General features: G+C 39.5%; 1 protein-coding gene across 14 annotated transcripts in view; it reads left to right on the top strand.

Moving 5' to 3' along the window:
- Positions 1-20,131, top strand: part of PAG1 (phosphoprotein membrane anchor with glycosphingolipid microdomains 1) — a 142,233-nt gene that overhangs the window by 70,869 nt on the left and 51,233 nt on the right. For 8 of the 14 annotated variants that reach the window (XM_073229761.1, XM_073229764.1, XM_073229754.1 and 5 more), the window contains one exon: positions 15,528-15,620. The gene's annotated coding sequence lies outside the window, so the exon portion shown is untranslated. Of the gene's footprint in view, positions 1-4,931; positions 5,048-15,527; positions 15,621-20,131 lie in introns of all 14 variants that reach the window. The other 6 variants (XM_073229763.1, XM_073229753.1, XM_073229758.1 and 3 more) reach the window with 1 other exon arrangement.

Below are 20,131 nucleotides of genomic sequence, written 5' to 3'. Positions count from 1 at the left end.
CAAAAATAATAACAAGCTAAAATTAGCCATAGATTCAGTGGGTGGAAAAGTACTCCTCAGCCATTATCAGTCGTGTGCATCAACCATTTGCTGTCAGCCCTGGCCTACCCTACTCCACCTCTCTGTGAAAGAGATGTTTAACAGAATAAAGTCAATGATAAATTGCTTATACTTTATGGCACTGTGCACTGTTCACCCAGCAGAATCCCATTTTGGACATACAGTATGCAAGGGATTTTGCTAGATATATCAAATGGCTCTACCCTCAAGGTGCTCTCAGCATAGATGAGTGGCAATGGATATGTATAAATAAATAGATACAAATTAATGTCAAAATAGTCTGGGTACAGCACAGAGGGGACTCACGAGGACAGTCAGTTATGCCTTGGGAGACTGGTGGGGAAGGGGGATGTCAGAGCAGTGTATAAAGGAAGTGACTCAGGAGATTAGCTAAAACACATTGGTAATCTGGGGGACTTGAGGAAGGGAATTCAGGTAGACGGACAAGTGTGTTCAAAAGCAAGGAGGTAGGAAGCATCCTAGAACTTCTGGACATGAGCAGATAAGGCAGTAGAGTGTCCTTAGGAAGGCAGTGAGGAGGCCTGAGGGTAGGGAGCCACTCTGTGGAAGGGGCTGTGTGAGATGCCTAAGAGGTCGGGCTCACTTTACCCACTGTTTAGCTCCTTGTGGCTGCTGTGACGAAGTACTAGAACAGCAGAACTGGGTGGCTTAGAACAACAGAAATACATCCTCTCACATTTCTGGAGGCTTGAATTCCAAATCAAGGTGTTGGCAGGGCCGTGCTCCCTGAGAAACCTGTAGGGCAAGGATCCTTCCTCTCCGGTTCCAGCGCCGGCGGCCGCAGACACTCCGTGACTTGGATCGGCATAATTCCAGCCTCTGCTTCCTTCTTCATGGGGCGTCTTCTCTGTGTTTCCTCACATCATCTTCCTTCGGGGCATATCTGTCTATGTCCAAATTTCCTGTTTACAGGCACACCAGTTATATTGGATTAGCGCATACCTTTGTGACCGCATTTTAACTTTATTACCTCTGGAAAGCCCCTGTCCCAAGTGAGGTAGCACTCTGAAACAGTGCTTAGAACATCAACATACAATTTTTAGGGTCCAAAATGCAACCTGTAATACCAAGCATTAGTGTGATATTGAAAGAATTTAAGCAGAGGGGCTGAGTGATTAAACTTTTTAAAACATTTTAGAAAGTCGTTTGGACAGCTGTGGAGGATGAATAGAAAGGAGGCAAGAGTAGTTAGGAAACTTCTGGCCTTGTCCAGGCAAGAGGTCTATAAATCTCTCATGCCTAACCAAGTAAATGGGGTGTTACTTGATTCTTCATGCATCAAATATTTAAAAAAGAAAAAAGAGAAAAAGGAGAAATCCACAAATCCACAGCAGCCCTGGAAAGCCAGGAAGAAACACCATCAGCAGACAAACACACTCAAAAATCCCAGAAAGCATGAAGAGAAATTAATCTGATTGTTGACAAAACCCAACAGAACCAAGAATACTGCTCCCTTTTACAACTGCAGACTGTATATTAATACAACTTCAGCTTTGGGTCAGGAAGGAGAGGGAGAATGACATGAAAAGTGCACATGCCCTTTGATCCATCAGTTCCATGTCTGGGAATCTCTCCTATCAACGTACTTACTCACCAGCAGAAAAATATATATGTAACATATATATACATATATATATATATATATATGTGTGTGTGTGTGTGTGTGTGTGTGTATATATCACACATACATATATATGTAAGAAATATATATATACATACATATATGAGTAATCATTATAACATTGCTTCTAACTGAGGAAAGACAAAAGCAATCTAAATATCCATTGACATGGAAATGCCCAAATATAGTCTGTCCATACCATTGAATGCTCTATGGTTATTAAAAGGAATGAAATAACTCTCAAAGTACTGATGTAGAAATTTCTCTAAGATTTGGTAAATGAGCATAATGAAACTGTTGAACAATGACTAGTGTGGGGTACCATATATATAACACATTTTTTTTTAACTTTTAGATTTTTTATATCTTCCCAGGCCTCTTTAAAGTGTTGTAATCAATTCTACCTATAATTGATTATAATTTCCCTGTAATACTCACCTATAAAGAAGGATATGGGATTGGGGCAATAAGGTGAAAAGGAACCTTCATTTTTTATCGTATGTCTTTCTGTATTCTGTAAACTTTCAATAAGCATGTATTATAACAAAACTGGAAATTTACTAGAACAAATATTTAAGAAGGTAGAACCTATGAGAGTTGGCCATCACCTTAATGTGATGAACAGTGGGATGGAAAGGAAATGGGGAAAGTGGGGGATAGAATGGAAATCAGGCAATGGGGAGGCATGAATCCCAAACACTCAGAAGCAAAAGGGCAACGTTTTAAAGAGGAAACTTTAAAAAAATAAATAAAAGAAGTAAGCAAAAAAGACAAAAGGTATTTATCGTATTGTCAAAAAGATCTAGGAGATTTCATTTGAGAAACAGAAGAATGTACGCAGCTTCACCTACAACTGGCAAAGCCCTTCACATGAGGAAGGAGAAAGAGAGCACCATGAGATGAGCCAGCTGCAGATATTAGTGTCACTTCCGGAACTGCTTCTGCTGGAGAGTGTATAAGGCCACCAGTAACATCACTAGTGATCTACAGATTGCAAATAAAATAGCAGGCACTATCAGGTATGGGTTCATATCTGAGGAGTGGTAGGGAAAACTGTCCCCTTTTGTTAAGTCCCTCTTTTCTCTCATCTTCCCTTCCTTTCTCTCTCCCCCTCTTACCCCTTTTCATTTTTATATACACACACACCTGTGATAAAAATCTGCAGCCTGAAAACAAAAATGAAAAGGAACTAATAGAAGACAACAATGTCCAACTAAGATAAGTGACTCTAAGTGATAATGAGGAAAGAGATTTTCTGCCAAAAACTTATGTGAACATTTTGTGACCTGCTTATCAAAAAGGTGAATCAGGTAATATTAATGTAGCAGAAAGCTTGAAAAACAAGTGACAATAGTATTTCCAACATCAGCTTTTATTCACTGTTTATGAACAAAATGCTTTTGTTATTTCATTTGAGCCTCACATTAAACCTTTGAAGGTGCAAATGCTTCCATCTCTTTTCACAATGGGACAACTGAGTTCCGGAAATGGGCAAGAGGGTAGAGTCAGGTCCACTGTCTTTTATTACAACATTGATGTCTGCCTGACCTCAAGAGACTATCCTAATTTGTCTCTCAGGTGCCACCCTAATTTGTCTCTCAGGCTAGATATTTCAGAGTTTATCTTTCAAAAACTTGTTTTGTCAGCGGTCCTAACTTTCAAGAATTGTAAAAGGTAGCAAAGTATATTAATCTATGTTACTTATTGAATAAAGTGGTCATTTTACAACAAAAGCTTGGTAAATAAAGAGGATAGCCTTTTTGGGGGGCTACCAATGTAAAAATATATCTTATAAAATAAAAATATAGTATTTAATTTCAGAAATGACAATTATTTTATCATTCATGATGCTACATTTATGTTCTGCCATCATAAGCTGTGAGCAATGGAGGAAGGACCACAGAAATAGGGTTCTGTTCCTAGCCAGGCCCTGAGGTATTTCCTGATACCAGGGCTACAGATATTGGCTATGCTTCTTCATAGGAAGAAATAGCTATTGATTAACTGTTTCACTAATACATAGCATGCAAAAACTAGTTTCTCAATGTGAAGGAAGAAAATAGAGAAATTGTAAGTAAATATACTTCCTGTGAGAAGTAGAAGTACAATAAGAAAGTTATTCACTGCTATATGTTCACTTTCTGGAAGTTTCTGAATATAATGTTATTGGTAGACACTAGAACAGGATCCTTGTCTTCATGTCAAGACTTACGCATATACAAGCAAGCAGATCACTTTATTAGAGACATGAGGAAACAGAAACACCTTGACAGACCAAGGTGGGCCGCTCAAGAGAGAATCGGCCCTGAGAGGAATCTGGGTGGCTCCTATTATGGGAACAGAAATGTTTATTCATTAATTAGGTGAACTAGCATGAGGAGGGAGGGTTTCAATTAGCACATGTGCAGTTGGATTACACACATCCATGTGTGGCAACGGCATCTCGTGTAGCGTTAGTGTATAAATCTCCACCCAGGGGTGGGAAATTTAGTATTATAATGAGGAAGAGGAAACTATCAGACACCAAATTTTCCATATGCACATGTCACAAGTTCTGTCTTGGTCCTGATCATCTGAACAAGGAGCTTCTAAATTTAGGACATGGTGGCTATAAAGCTAGTTAAAATAATAGGTTTATATGAAAAACCAGACAGTCCTGGAGCCTTACAGAGTCAGTGACCTGAGTCACAAAACATTTTGTCAGGACCTGGGTAGGGAGGGGTTGGGCTCGTCTCCATTCTTTCTGCTTACCTCAATAACTCTACACAACTGCAACTTTCCCCCCAAAGTCATCAAATAGGTAAAATATACACGAGAGTAGGGATATAAATTAGCACTTATGATTAATTGAGGGCCATGACAGCCCCTCACTGAGGATTCTTGGCTTTTCCAAGGATCATATTCCTGGGCTGAGACCCTGTCACCCCTGTAGCATCCCTTTCAAACAGTATCAAGAGCTGACAAATGACAGAGCAAATCTCTGGCTGCTCATTCTCTTAGGTCTGAGGTTAGTCTTGCTACAGCACTCCTTTCTTATTTTTCCCTCCATGGTGGTTTTGTGTAAATTTTCTTACCTCTACTTCTTAAGTACAGGATAGTTACCATGGCAACACCTGTTGATGGCCAACCAAAATAAAAGTGTAATTCTGCAATGAGGAAGCTGCTTCTGTATTTCTTGTTCCTCCCTCTCAAAGTCAGATTCAGGAGATGTTTTGTTTCTTCCTTTTAGGCTTGTAGTTGACACCACTTTCCTCGTTCAGGCAGATTGACAGAAAACTGCTCTCCACGCTTTCCATTCATCTGCTGAGATGCAACCACGCAACCTCCTGAAGCATTTGTTGTCAGGTGAATTTTACCAGCTACAGTAGAAATTGTATCTTTGTTCAAGGGAGTTCAAAATCATTAAGGCCTGTTTTTGTCTCTTTTCTTTCCTTTTCTCCCATTTCCTTCTTCCCTTTCTCTTTTCTGCCTTACTTGGTGAATCAGACGGACCCAGATTCCTTCTTTGACCAGACACCCAGACCAAGTGCCAGCATGGTAGAGTGGAGACTACTTGTCTCACTCCCAGTGCCATTAGTCTGGAAATCAAAACAACTAAGAAAATAACTGAGTTATACATAATGCCAATTAGTTCTTCAGTCAGGTTGAAGGAAATACAGTTTAGATATTAAATACATTGAAAGGACTTTGAAAAAATAACAATGTGCTAAAAAACAGTCCTAGATGAGTTGCTAGTATCTTCTTATGGAAACTTAAGTTATATCATAAATAATCTGTATTTAAACAAGCATTTTTGTGTGGAGGTGGCATTGCAGGAGATGGGGCATCATAGGAGAATCTTTGGATGTGGTTAAAAAAATTAAATAAAGGCACCAGCCCTAATGCCACATCACCTGAACAAGAACACACAGGTAGCATATGTGAAACATGGTGAAGCCACCTCCATAAAGCAGAAAGTAATGAGAAGTGGCCTGGGTTATGTTTGTAGCTCGGACTCTAGAGCTGTGTGGTCACAGCTGAGCATCAGTTTCATTATTGCTAAAATTAGTTGAGCTGAAATATTATGAGGTATGCTTTTAACTCTAAAATTATATTAACCTAATCTGAAATATTGCACAAGTGCTAAATAGTGAACAGTAGAATGGGAACCAGGACAGACTTTTAAGCATAAATTTTAAGTGACTTTTCAAAGACAAAAAAAAGGTATGAATTAACTAAGAGCAGGGTCGAAGAAAACAAATGATCTATCACATCAATCTAAGAATACTGTTTCCCAATAAGTAAAAAAAAAAAAAATCCTTAGGAATTTGGTCAGTCCAAATTCTTACAGTATCCTTTCAAAATTTTCCTCAAAATTGAAAAAAAATTACTGAAAATTTTCCCTTTAATTCTGCTTCTTATTGTTGTTGGAAAATACAGATTCTCTCTTTGAAACTATGTCATGAATTGTATGAACCTCTGTGTTGTTTCAGTGTTCACTTGAATTGTATAATTGAGAAATAGCTCCAGTACAGCAGCTGGGTTGAAATGTTAAAACTTCTTGAAATAAGAGATGCAATCAGCATCTCATTGTTCACCCACATCTTTGTGCCTTCAAAGTCAGGACTCCAGTGTTAGAGAACTCAACCATTTTTTCATTCACTGGCTCTATTTTAGTTTCTTGGAGTTGCCATAATAAAGTTCCACAGATGGTGTAGATTAAACATCAAACATTGTCATCTCACAATTCTGGAGGCCAGAAGTTCAAGATCAAACTGTCAGCAGGGCTATTCCCCTCCTGCAGATGCCAGGAAAGGATCTGTTCCAGACCTCTCTCTGGCTTACTAGTTGCTGGTAGGTCCTTGAACTGTGGCCACAGAACTCCATCTTCATGGCATTCTCCTTGTGAGCATGTCTCTCTGTCCAAATTTCCCCTTTTTATAAGGACAGCACTCATTTTGGTCAGGGGGCCTTCTCCAGTATGACTTCATTTCAACTGATTATATCTGTGATGACCCCATTTCCAAATGAGGTCACATTCTGAGGTACTGAAGATAAGGACCTCAACATATGAATTTGGGGGGAAACATTTCAACCCATGACAGGCTCAAAAGGGTAGCACACAGACAAAATGCAATATTCTAAGTGTGGCATCCTACAGAGATAGAGCTTAATAGACTAGTGTCCATCATGATGCCTTCAATTGTGCTGAGCACACCAAGTCTTACAGATCATAACAGAGCTAACATTTGCCGAGCACTGACTGTTTTGAGGCTCATGCTAGTATGCTTATCCATGCATTGGTTCATGTGGTATTTCCAATCAGTGAATCTCCTTGACTTTCTCTGGGCAACTGAGATACAGCTTACTAAGTGTCTCAGAATTTCTCTGAAGTTCAACTTAAGTCATCTAATAGTTATTTTCCATCAGGGAAATGATTGAAATGTCATACATATAATTGCATCTTCTAAAACTGGCCCTAGGTCTTAGGGATGACTGCATGGGTATAATACCAATAGTACAGTATGTAAAGGCCATATTGAAAGTCTAAGACTGTGATGGTCAAATGTGCCTGAGTATGTCTATTCTCTCTTACTATATATGTGTATTATATGACATATATATATATATATATATAATATTTTTTGTATATAAATATATAGAGAAAGAAAGATGGACATAGATATATAGTTTAATAATACACTTACATATATATACATATAGAGAGAGGCAGGGGGTGCTATACAGTTACTCTGTCCCATGTACAACTACAAAATGTCAACCTTTCCCACACACACACACCTTCCACAGCCCTGTGATACTCAGACACTCTTCAGACAGCAGTGTAGAAAGCTGCCCAAGGAATAAGCAGAGTTTAAATGCATCTCCTTTTCTCACCCCATAGGAAGAGACATTGCCTCAGGTCAGTACAAACAACCCAGCCAGTCCTACAGAACCTTGAGAACAGAGAAAAGGGTCCTTTCTATCCTGAAGTTATTATGGCTGGGATTCCTAACAGTAGGGAGATTTCTGTGAGTACTGGGGTCTCCAAGGGTACTTGGGCAAACATCAGGTCAGTGTCTGACCCCGACTTTTCTGAGCTTCCTGGGAGAGGGGAAGTTTCCTTGCATGCCCCCCACTCCACAAATACACATCCATTCAAACAACTTCTGGGAAAGCTTGGCAACCAGAAGGCATCCAATCCACCACCCCTTGGGTGATCCCAAGACTAGATAAAACAGAAGTTGTTCCTCATCAGGAAATGTGTAAAGGCTGATCTGAGGCTGTCATGGGCAAGGCAGTGAGCCAGCTGGCTGCCTGTGGGTACCCATCATGAGGCAAAGACAAGCCAAAGCTATAGGCTTTACAAATGGCAGCTTCAGTTCCAGTCCAAAGGACAGCTGCCCAGATATACAGTGTTGAAGGGACTGGAGTAATATTTACTTTTTGTTCTTTTTAGCAAGGAAGTAACATTTAAAGGTGAATAAGGAAAACAATGAATGAATGACCTTGTTGGTTGCCTCCATTTATTATTCCTTATTTACATTGCATAAAACAGATGCTTTTAAATATTTCTTTACTACCAATTCATAAACCAGTGAGTAGAGGAGTCAGTTTACATATGTCTGTTCATTAAAGCAACATTTAAGTTCCAAAGCTCATCTTTTTACTATGTTTGTGCTGCCTTGTTTTATGTTCGGATGTCTGAGAAGCATGCAATGCTCCCTAAATACATTCAATTTGCATCTTGTAAAGTATCTTTTGCCAATAAGAAATGTTTTTTTTCATGTTGAGCACTTGGGTTGTTTTGATTTTTCTCTCTGTTAATATTGACTCTGCAAGGAATTCATGTCTAAGCCTTCCTAGGGATGCATGCTTACAGATAAGACTTATTGGAAATAGTGCCATATTAAGCCTCTTTCTAGGTAGCATACTTACAAAAAGGTTTTTGCTAACAAAATGTCATTTGTTAATAGCTCCATATATGTATTATGACTGTATCTATAGTTATCTGGGTTTTGTGTATTGTAGATAGTATAGGATATATGTTTAAGGATTTTTACTGTTGGCTCCCTAGAATTCAAGAAAAATATGTTCCTCTTGGAAAGGGGATTATTTTTATTAAACCACACCATCAAAGGGGATTTTCAGAAGGAATTATCTTCCCAGTGTGAAACACATCTTTTCTGATGCTTTTTTTTTTTTGCCTTCATCTTATCTTCATGGTAATTTAGGAAATCATGCTCTTCTTGGTACCTCAGTGAACTATATTTCTTGCCTCTTCCATTTTTCTGTTCTCAGTAAGGAAAATAAATCCCCTGAAAACACTCTTTTCTTAATGGACTGTTGTCTTTGCATACATCAAGGATTTCAGCTATTAGAGTGTGTGAAAAATGAAGCAGGAGATGTCAGATGGCATGAAGACTAGAACTGTTCACACAGTAAATACCAGGAAAGCTGAAAGTGTGAGCTAACTCAGCTGGGAGGTGGAAAAGAGGAGAGGCACAGCTGGGGGAGCCAGCAAGAAAAAATGGCCAGAAAACAGAGTTTAGCAGGAGAAGTACAGGCTGGGAGAAACAAGAATCCATGGATGACGGGGGAAGAAGTGCCCTAGGTTATATTTTTCCCGGTATTGTACAGTACATCAGAGTTCATAGACGTTACCTTTAGCTTCCCCTTTAATTTAAAGAATTTAAAGCTGTACCATTGAGCATATTTAGCATCACTTTGTTGCATGATGATTGTGAAAGACTAAATATTGAAATTTTAAGGAAAGGAAATATCTGTACTTTGAGGTTAATCTCTATTATTCTGAAAATTCATTCAACCCATCATAGAATTCAGATGGATTAAATAAGAAATAAGATGGAGCCTCAAAACAGTCAGTGCTCAGCAAAGTCAGTGCTAAGCTTTGGAACTTAAACGTTGCTTTAATGAACAGACATATGTAAACTGACTCCTCTACTCACTGGTTATAGATATGCTTATAGATAATCTAAGTTTATAGATATGCTTGTTTTTTTTTACCCAAAGGGTATCAAAGTGCTAACATTTATCATTTGGTAAAGTGGGGAGGGGGTGTATAATTAGCTGGATTAATAACAGGCTTGGTAAGTACTATCCAGAGGGAACTGATTAATAAATGGCTGTCTTCTTCGGAGAAAGGTTTCTGTTTGAACCTAATCCTGCCCTAGGTTAAACTGTGTAAGTGCATGGCCCAAAGCTAGGAGAAATGGCTAATGTAATAACAAATGAGAGGAGCACAACTCAAGAGCATCTTGACATTTAACAAATGACCCAAATCTAAGAGGCAGAAATGACACAGGGATGATGTAAGCACCTCATTACCACAACCACCAATTAAACTGCAAAAGGGCAGTAAGGAGAGATGTGGCTTAGCAACATCATATGTGAAAGAAATTTTTATTTTGTTTTAGTCAAGTGTAAAATTCATACATGCCAAAACATAATGCAGTTGGTGAAAAGAGCAGCTGTGATCCCAGGCTTTCCAAATAAAGGTGTAATAACTGGACTGATACTAGAGGCCTATTCTGCTAGTCACCAGTGAAGTGCTACTTCATCTGGAGAACTGCCTTTGAGCTTGATCATTTAGAAGAGAACAACCGAAAAGTGAAACTGCCCATCCCTAGCATGTCCACCCCCAGCATGTCTGCCCCCAGCATGTCCACCCTCAGCATGTCCCCCACCACCACCACCTCTGCTGTTTCTCTCCCTGTGTACCTGAGTATCTTGGACTGAGTATCTACTTTAGGTACCATGGCCCATCTTGGTCTTATCAAGAGATCTTCTCAAGAACTGTGGCTCTTACCCTGAGTCACTGCCCAGTAGCTGTAGCTAGACCCCTGGATGATACCACTGTCTTGAGCTCACCAGCCTATTGCTCCCTGCTAATAGCATTGCCTCCCTGTGATAACTGGGCCCCAATAATTCCCCTACCACCACTACCAGAACCCAGATTAAGGATGATTCCTAAATTAGATCAACATTACCTTGTCCACTGGATATTGTGCTTACCTGCTGACCTGCTCTTCTAAGTGGGGATTGAGAGCTGAAACAGGCTCTCAGCCTCCTCTGCTCTTGTCAGCAGGACTGGCCAGGGCCAAGCTCCCTCCTCCTTGTAGCCTCTGTGCTCTTCTGGGTATCTAAGTGGTACTCAGAACTCTATTCTTGGAAATGGAGAAAGGGAGGCTTAAGTGCAGGGGAAGAGGAACTTGAAACAGTTGTTTTCAAGGATTTGAAATGTTGCCGTGTAGGAAAATGACTGGACTTGTTCTGCATGACCCTAAAAGTTAGAACCAGGACTCAAACTAGGTTGAAGCCACTAAGCCGCTGGGGTGAGGAAGAACCATCCTTACCCCTAGCTCAAAGCTAATGCTTCCCAGAGCTAGCACTGAATTCCTTTGGGAGCCCTTCATTATGGAAGTGAACCCAGCATAGGCTGGATTAGCAGGTCTATGTTTTGTTTATTGTTTGCTTCCTTTGCAACATGGATAAAGGATAATATTTACTGGATGGCATTTGCACCTGTGATATATTGCTGTCATCGTATGTTAATCATGAGTAACTGCAGTTCTCCTCCTTTCTCTGCCGGGGCTGCAAGTGAGAGCAGCTTTATTATAGCAACATCCCCGAGTCACTCTGATTTTTTTAAATTAATACATTCAATCAGTGAATAAATATTGAGTGATTATCATGTGTTAGGCACTGTAATTCTCATATGTTAGGCACTGTGATTCATTCAGTGCTCAGTACTTTTAACTGTTAGGTTTAACCAAGTCCTTTTGATATTGCATTTAGAAACTGGAGGTCACGGACATTGCAGAAAGGGTTCCAGATGGGTTGATTAACACATGACCTTGAATTTTCTTTTAAATTTGAAAAATTCTGATCGAGCTTCATGATTCTAGTCTCATATTGAGTGGATATCTAGCCTCCAAACAGAGTTTTTAAGAATCAAACATGAATGTGGAGTTGGATTGCTCTAGTTTGTACAACCAAATCCTGTATTTATCTACCCAGATTACAGGGCGGGTGCTGTCAACATCATCACTACCTCCCCAGAAGGGACTATAAAGGCAAAACTTTGAAAAAACACTCCTCTTCCTAGACATTTCCTCAGCAATGCCAGCTGGAGCACAGGCCAGGCCATCTGTCAAGTGAATATCCAATCCCTTAGGGTCCCAGTGGCCCAGAAATTGAACTCGATTTCAGTTCTGCAGAGTGGCTTTAGCTAGAACAAGCCTTTGGGCGAGTTGGTAAGATGCATCGTGAATTATCAGAGTTCACCTGTTTGAGCCTTCTTAGGAACATCACCACATATGTTAAGACCTTGCTAATAGTCCTTGTTAAAACTGTCAATGAAATAGGCACAGAAGAAACAGTACTGAGCTTGGCATCCCACTGACTGAGTATGTGCACTGTGTGGAAGGACATATTTGTATAGATACCTGGTTTCAGAAGTCTTGCCATTCCATTCAGGAAAAAAAGGAATCAACACTGAATGCATGGGATTTCTGTTTGATTGGATCAATAATCATTTGCAGTGACTAACTGCTGTCCACACTTAGAGATGCTGATGTCATGAGGATGAAAGGGGACCTGAAGGAAGCATTTGGTCCATGCAGAACCGTACTCAGCTTGTCTCAGAATATGATGTTTGCAGTGGAGCCCTGCAATCCTGCTTCAGCACAGAGACCCCAGTGATGCCAGTGGGTTTGCCGTATTTCTTTCAGGCAGATCTGGAAAATGACTGACATTATAATGTCCACATTCCTTAGGATATGTTTTCGGTGGCAGCCTTATTGAAACATAATTCCTGTATCATACAATTCACCCATTTCAAGTATACAACTTAATGGTTTTTAGTATATTCAGAGCTGTACAACAACAACCACACAATTTTAGAATATTTTTATTACCTCAAAAAGCAGCTCTGCACTCCTTAGCTATCCTCATCTCCCCCAGCTCTACACAATCACTCATCTACTTTGTGACTCTGTTTGTCTGTTTTGGAGATTTCATGTAAATGATATGAAGTTTTCTTATAACTAATTTCTTTCACTTCGCATGTTTTCCAGGTTCATCCATGTTGTTACATGCATCAGTGCTTCATTCCAATTAATTGGCCAAATAATATTCTTTTACACAATATACCACATTTTGTTTATTCATTCACCAGCTGATAGACATTTTGTATTGTTTCTGCTTTGGGGCTATTATGAGTAATGCTGCTGTGAATCTCCATGTCCATGCCTGTATCAGTTTTGTGTGGACTTATGTTCTCATTTCTCTTGGCATATACCTAGGAGTGGAATTACTAGGTCAAACGGTAACTCCTATGTTTAATTTACTGAGGCATTGCAGGCTATTTTCAAAAAACCAGGCTGTTTTCAAAGTGGCTATACCATTTTGTATTTCCATCATCAGGGCATAAGGGTTCTGATTTCACTGCAGCCTCACCACCAGTTGTTACAATCTTATGCTTTTTGAGTAGAGCCATCCTGGTGGGAGTGAAGTGGTATGTCATTGTGGTTTTGATTTACATTGCCTTGATAACTAATAACACTGAGCATATTTTATGTGCTTATTGGCTGTTATGTATTTATTTGGAGGAATATCTATTCAGATCCCTTACCTGTTTTTGGTTAGGTTGTCTTTTTATTGTTGAATTATAAGATTATATACTCTAGATAGAGTCCTTTATCAGATATGATTTGCTCACATTTTTTCCCATCGTTGGGCTATCTTCAGTTTCTTAATAGTGTCTTTTAAATCACAAATGTTTTTAAGTTCAGTGAAGCCCAATGTATCTATTTTTTTTCTTTAGTTGCTTGTGCTTTTGGTGTCATACCTTAAACTCCATTGCCAGTTCTGAGCTCATGAAGATTTACCCCTATGCTTTCTTCTAAGCAGTTTGTTGTTTTAGCTCTTAAATTTAGGTATTTGACCCATTCTGAGTTAACTGTTTATATGGTCTAAGTTTAGTAACCAACTTCATCCTTTTGCATGTGGCAATCCACTTGTCCCAGAATCTTTGGCCATTGAGTGGTCTTGGTATTTTTGCCAGGAATTAATTGACCATAGATGTATGGATTTATTTCTGGATGCTAAATTTTATTCCATTGATCTAAATGTCTTTCCTCTGCCAGTACCACACTGTCTTGATTCTTTTGTTTCCATGAAATATTTTAAAATCATGAAATGCATTTCTTAAAAGGCAAAAATTGTGTCACTTTTTGTTATTAAATTAACTGTCAAGTTATGTGTTCAGTTTTCAAGTCATACTCTTTACTCCTTTCTAGTAATAGTGAAAGCACATACAAACATTATTTCTAATCCATACTAATGAGATTTGGCATTTTAAGAAAACTGTTTATTCTTTTTGTTTTGTTTTTTACTGAACAACTTGATTTAGATAATCAAATCTTGCTGATATGTCTAACGAATTGAAGGGAGTTCCCTGGGGCTTAAGCATGATGACATGGGGAAGGGAGGTATTCGCAGCTGGGATCCACATCTAAGTATATCTGTATGGCAGGGCTTCAGGAGAGGTTTGATTAAAATCTAATGAAGGAGTGAAAGATGGGTTGGGAAAGGCTCCTGTCTGTCAAGCCCTTCATCCAGTGAACCCCTGTCCTCTTAGTGCACATGACTGACAGTGGAAATACCTGGAGTCAGGTTGGAGGAAGACAGCCCATAATTGTGTGTCTTATTCTGATCTTTTCAGACTTATTAAAAATAGAAAATAATACTGTAGCTGGATGCAGTGGCAAACAAAAGGCAGCCATTTCTCACTTGGTAACTGTCAGGAAAACAATAGATGTACCTCAACATAATAGAAATAGTCTGCTGACTCTGCTATGGAACAAAGCAACACTCAAGTCTAAGATGATCATATGTGGTCCTAATAAAAGAAGATCACTAGATGCAAATCAGGAAGGTTCATGTTTAACTTAGTTTTATATATTGAAAATGAGAAATAATTGTACACCAGGCTGTCAAAATAATTGAGAAGTTCTGAATCTTAGTCTACAGCCAGAATATTCTCCTTAGGGTATAAGCTTATTTGTTCACTCATTCCATCCCTCTCTCCTCCTCCCTTTCACACTGCACCTACCCTGGTGTCTTACATAAAATATAAGTTCAGTGCAGGAGATATTTATTAGAGGATAGAAAGAGAGGGGGATGGAGGAAAGACTGGGGCAAGAAAAACAACAAAGCTGTAGATGAGACAGGACTGAGGAGCACTGATAAATCAGGAGGGAGCACTAGGGAGGTCCTCTTCATGGCCTCCTCCACTCCTGCGCATCTTCCCCATTCCTGCAGTGCAGCAGATGAAGGAATGACTCGGGATCAGGGGGTCTGTGTCACTCAGGTCAGTCTGTTCATGCTGCACCAGAGGTTCTCCTTTCACAGGACCCTTTCACAATTAAATCTCAGCTTGCTTTACCTAAAACTGTAAATAGTCTTCTCAAAGAAATCACTTGTTTTATCTCAAATTCAAGTAACATTTATTTTAATTTTAATATTACTACAATAACACAGATTTATTTGTCAAAAAACTGTGAAAATATGGAAAGAGCATAAATCGATGTGTATTTGATTAGACATTAACTTGGCTGTTATTTTAGAGAATTTTTTTTTTTTACTTATTTACTACTATTGTAGTTTTTCCTCTACTTTGCAGTTTGTTCAGAAAGGAAAATGAAGCTCAGTGTTTGGTATATACATTTGCGAGTGTTTTTATAGTGAAGTGGACAAGTATCTTTCACAGTCTATATCCACCTGCCTTTTTGTTTCTAACTTTCTTTCTCTCTGGGTATAGGCTAAGAAGAAGGAGAGAACTCTCACCACAGCATTTCACAGCAAACACATTGCCAGAGCTTTGAATACTTATTTGGACAAGCATTTCTCCAAGGTAAATATCACCATTGTACCAATAACAGGGCACATCATTAGAATTTGCAAAATGCAGTGGCATGGCACAAAGGCTTAATTGTTTAGTCTAATACAAACCTGGAGTGATAGGAGACAGAAAGAAGAAAACAGAACTGTTGGGATATCCTGCAGTCTCCTCTTAATGTGTTACCAGAAGAATGCCACCAGAATCTGGGAGCTCACTGAGCTGTACTAAAAAATGTGTGGGAAAAAGGGAGGGAAAGGGAAGCTATATTTTTTTTCTTCCTTTTAATCTCTCTCCAATATTCATGAAAACAAAAGGCAGCATGGCTTGATTATAAAACTAGCATCTCGTCTTTTATGGAGAAAGAGTTGGGTAATTCTTTTTAGAGGTTTAAATAAAATACATGCTGTATTCATGTCACAAGAGGGGAAAAGAAACCTGAATCATATTTCACACCAACTAAGACTTAGAAATATGAAAGATTTTAAAGATATCCATGGTCTTCTTTTATGAAAATACCTAGTAAATGAGCCTCTGGTTGGTGACAAATTCTTCATGGAGTTCTGGTTTTGGAAGGATCATATCCTGAATGCTTCGTTTGGCAAGCAGAGAAGGGCGTGTGTGTGTGTGTTTGTCTGTGAGAGAGAGAGAAAGAATAGGAGAGAGAGAAACGGAGAGAGAGAGAAACCAAAGAGAAGCCTGTCAGTGTCATACTGTATATTTCAGATGAGAAACACCAGGCACTTTCTTTATGAATCATGAGCTTAGCAGGAATAAAGGCTTAACAGAAGCAGCTGAATTTGTAGTCAGCTTTAGCATTCATGAATTAGCTGCCAATATTTTAACACAAATTGCTGTGTCATTTCTATTAAGTTCCCCTGTTGCTGCTCAGTCTGTAGCTAAAAGCTGTTTTTGCTAAGACCTGAAATTATATCTGATGAAATGCATCCTTCCTTCCTGATAAAGATACTTGTGTACACATACACACAGAAATGCAAAAAATATATGATCCAATTTAAAAGAAAATAAACGTGTCAACTTTCTCTGGTTAGCATTTAATATACAGTTGACATTACCTAGTCCTTAGCTTGCTAGAATGCAATTTCAGTTTGGAAGGGGAGAATGTTTTCCTCCTCAGCCCTTATCCTGGTGGTTCTTTTCTGACAGGGTTGGGTGGGGGAAGTGGAGGCGGTACATTAGAGGAGAATTTTGTGATACTATTCATTCTCTGTGCTGACAGAGAAGACATTGTTTGTTCACTGTAATAGGCTTGGCAGGAATCTGTGCTGTGCATACAGAATGGGAAAATAGAGCAGTGGGGAACCTCAAAATCCTAAGTAGTAGATCAGCCTAGAGATTTTTTAAAATATATATTTTAATAGCCTCTCAGAGGCAAGTCATAATTTGGGGAAATAATTTTCCTTTAAGTGGTAGTTTTCTGCTCATAACATTATGCATGTATTACATGAAAAAAACTCTTGAAGATAGCACTGCACCTATCTTAATACTGCAGTAACAAGAACTGAAATCATCAAAGTTTAGAAATACTTTATAAATACACCAGACGTGCTCTGAGATGACTTCCTGTGCATTAGCATTCACATGGGTATAGATGAAAAATAACCTATGTACGTCCTCTGGTGATTCACAGAAGCAAGTGTGAGCTGCTAAGACAAGAGAGAAAAAGACACATTAAAAGATGTGCCCCGAGGTAAGAAGTGAACTGCAAGGGAAAGTGTGAAGGGTACCATGTCCAAAATGGCCAGAACTTCGAAGTCAACAACTGTAAAAGTAAAGGTTCAAAGCAGTATGCAAACTCTGCCTAGGAAACTGAGGTGGCAGAAATGTAAATCAAGTCTGAGGCCTGGCGTTTTCTGCTTCTTAAGCCTCTGTGTTCACCCTCGTTCCCCATCCTCCACCTCAGCATATGGACTATGTGATACCATGGTCCCTGATAGCCCCAGCTGTCTGGAGACTCCGTGTGTGCGCATGTGTGCATGGGTGCTTCTTACTAGAGCAGAAAAAGATGTTGCCAGGCCGCAGGATGCTGTGTTCACAGGCAGAGACCCGGGAGCCTCTGAGACCAGGTGCGCTGGGGCCACCCTCAGCCAAGTTCCAGAGCCCCTAGTCCCTGTGCTCAGAGAGAGATTCATCATCGCCAATCTTGTCTTGTATTTGTAAGAATTCCCTGCATATTTTTACAAGAACTCTGTCATATCAATTATGACATTTCTAAAATTAGTTACAATGATGTCAGTATACAGCCGGCCATTAGATTATTGCAAACCCTTCTCAGCTTCTTATGTAACATAAGGATTAACCTTTTATACCTAAAGCAGATCTTCTACTATCCCACTTGTGAATCCTTCCTGTATATTGTCTGCTTTGTTGTTTTTAAATTTCTGTCTTTTAAAATTTGTATTTGACAATCTTTTAAAAGACGTATTTTTATAACCTTTTAAAAATACATAAAATATGTTTATATGATGATATTTTCAATAACAAAGAAAGCAACAAAAATTAACCAAGATGTTTCCAAACTATTTCCCTTTACTGCTTCAACATATTGGTATAAAATATATTTATTTTGTCTGTTTTTACAGCATATTTTTGGCTATTTTTAACAACCAAGTTAGGCACTGTTAAGGGAGGGGAGGTAGAGGTTGGCCAGCTGGTCCATCTGTGACTCTGGTGGTGCTGTCGTCTGACCTGCTCTCTTATTCCTGTTCTGCTGGAATCCCCAGTAACCACTGCGTCTGAGGTCTGATACTTATTAACAAGCTGGTGACAGCTGGGCTCTCCATAGCATGTGCCCACAGCCCACCCAAAGCGGTGGGCACTCACAGGCAGCTAAGTCCATGCACACTGCTAGGAATGGAAGAGCCCACTTTCCTCCTTTGTACCCTTGTAACTAGTCAGGCCTGGCTGACTTAAAATGAGGAGGGTGACGTCTTGTTTCTCCAGTGTTATGTGTCATTTTTGACTACTCTGAAAAGAAGCTCATACAAACAGAGGGAAATTGGAGGAAAAACTAATGGCACAATTTTATTTAACAAATACACTTACTGTAAGCGAAACATGGGTCTAAGCACTTTGCAAATATTAAATCATTTAATCTGCCTGAGTGTCCTACTATTTTTCCATTTTACTGAAAAGGAAACTGAAGCTCAGAGAGGGTGAGTAACTTGTCAACCAAAGTCTCACAGGTACTGAGGGGGTATAGTGCTGGCCTCAGGGCTGTCTGTGCCAGAGTTCAGATGTTAGGGCTCCATGTGCCCAACCACAGGCACCTCCTGTGCCACACCAGAGCGTGCTTAACTGTCACATCCCCTTGGGGTCTATAAACACCTATATGGTCCCCACAGAGGACACACATTGTCATTTGAGGAACTGTTCATGCTTTGCCTCTTGGTGCTTGTCAGTGGAAGAATTTGTAACTTCTGTCCTTCCCAGAATCCATTAATCAATTAATCCATTAATCCTGAGCACCCCGTCCCTCAGCTGTCAGGATGAGCTCTCCTGCGCAGCGTGCTTGCACAGGGTCACCTAGCAGCGCTGGGAGAAAGGCCAAGCATGGTGGCTGTCCCTCTTCCTCACTACCTTTTTCACCAGGTGGGTGCTGCACCTTTTCATGCATGATGGCCCTGAGGCCATCAGTGGCACTGGACTTGCCAGCATTGAGGGAAGCCACCATTCAGGCTGACGCGTCAGTGAGGTAGATGTTTGACTATCTTCTTTCTCACCTACCCTGGGGATTTAGACAGCTGCCTTCTGGAGGCCTTGCCTTAGCCCAAGACTTCTCAAAGCGTGGAGACGTCTGGCCTTGACTCTGGTCCCTGACATATTCTCCAGATCCTGGACGGCTGTGTGGTGGGTGGGAAGCCCAGGGTCTGAGTTGCTCTTCAAGAGTTGATGGTGACATGTTAGTTAATGAAAACAATTATTGTCTATTTTGGTATCGTTGGATATTATACATAGTTTGAAACTTACATATTTGGTCCCCAAATCAATCACATACCAGCATGCCTTTTAAAAAATGTGTCTGCCAGTCAGGCACTTTATTAGATAATGAACATAAAGTTAATTAAATAGTACATCCCTTGTTAAATAGTGAAAAGTCAAAATAGAATTATTAAAGTTTGCATTTGAATGAACATAATGCAATATTTAACAAAAACTTACCTGAAATCAAATAATTTTATTAAATCACTTCTTTCTTTATACCACAAAAATTTTAAATAATTGAAATACCTCCTATGGAGGTTTGCAGAAATAAAACTGTGCAAGTCAAAACAGGTGAAGCCTTTAATGAAACCAGGAAGAGATACAGCAGGAATTATTTGTATTCAGTTTAAAGAGAATCTTGCCATTCTCAAGTAAATGATTAGTAATTGGATACTATGAGGTCTGGTGAAGGAAGCTGAAAGATCTCTGGCATCATCAATTGATTAGAAGAAAATGTTACGAAACCACCCCTGCCTTGCCCCACTCCCTCCACATCCGCTGAGTTTCTGTGTTTCCTGTCC

The sequence above is a fragment of the Manis javanica genome, chromosome 2, assembly GCF_040802235.1.
Source record: "Manis javanica isolate MJ-LG chromosome 2, MJ_LKY, whole genome shotgun sequence".
NCBI lineage: Eukaryota > Metazoa > Chordata > Mammalia > Pholidota > Manidae > Manis > Manis javanica.
This window is presented reverse-complemented; position numbering and strand designations above follow the sequence as displayed.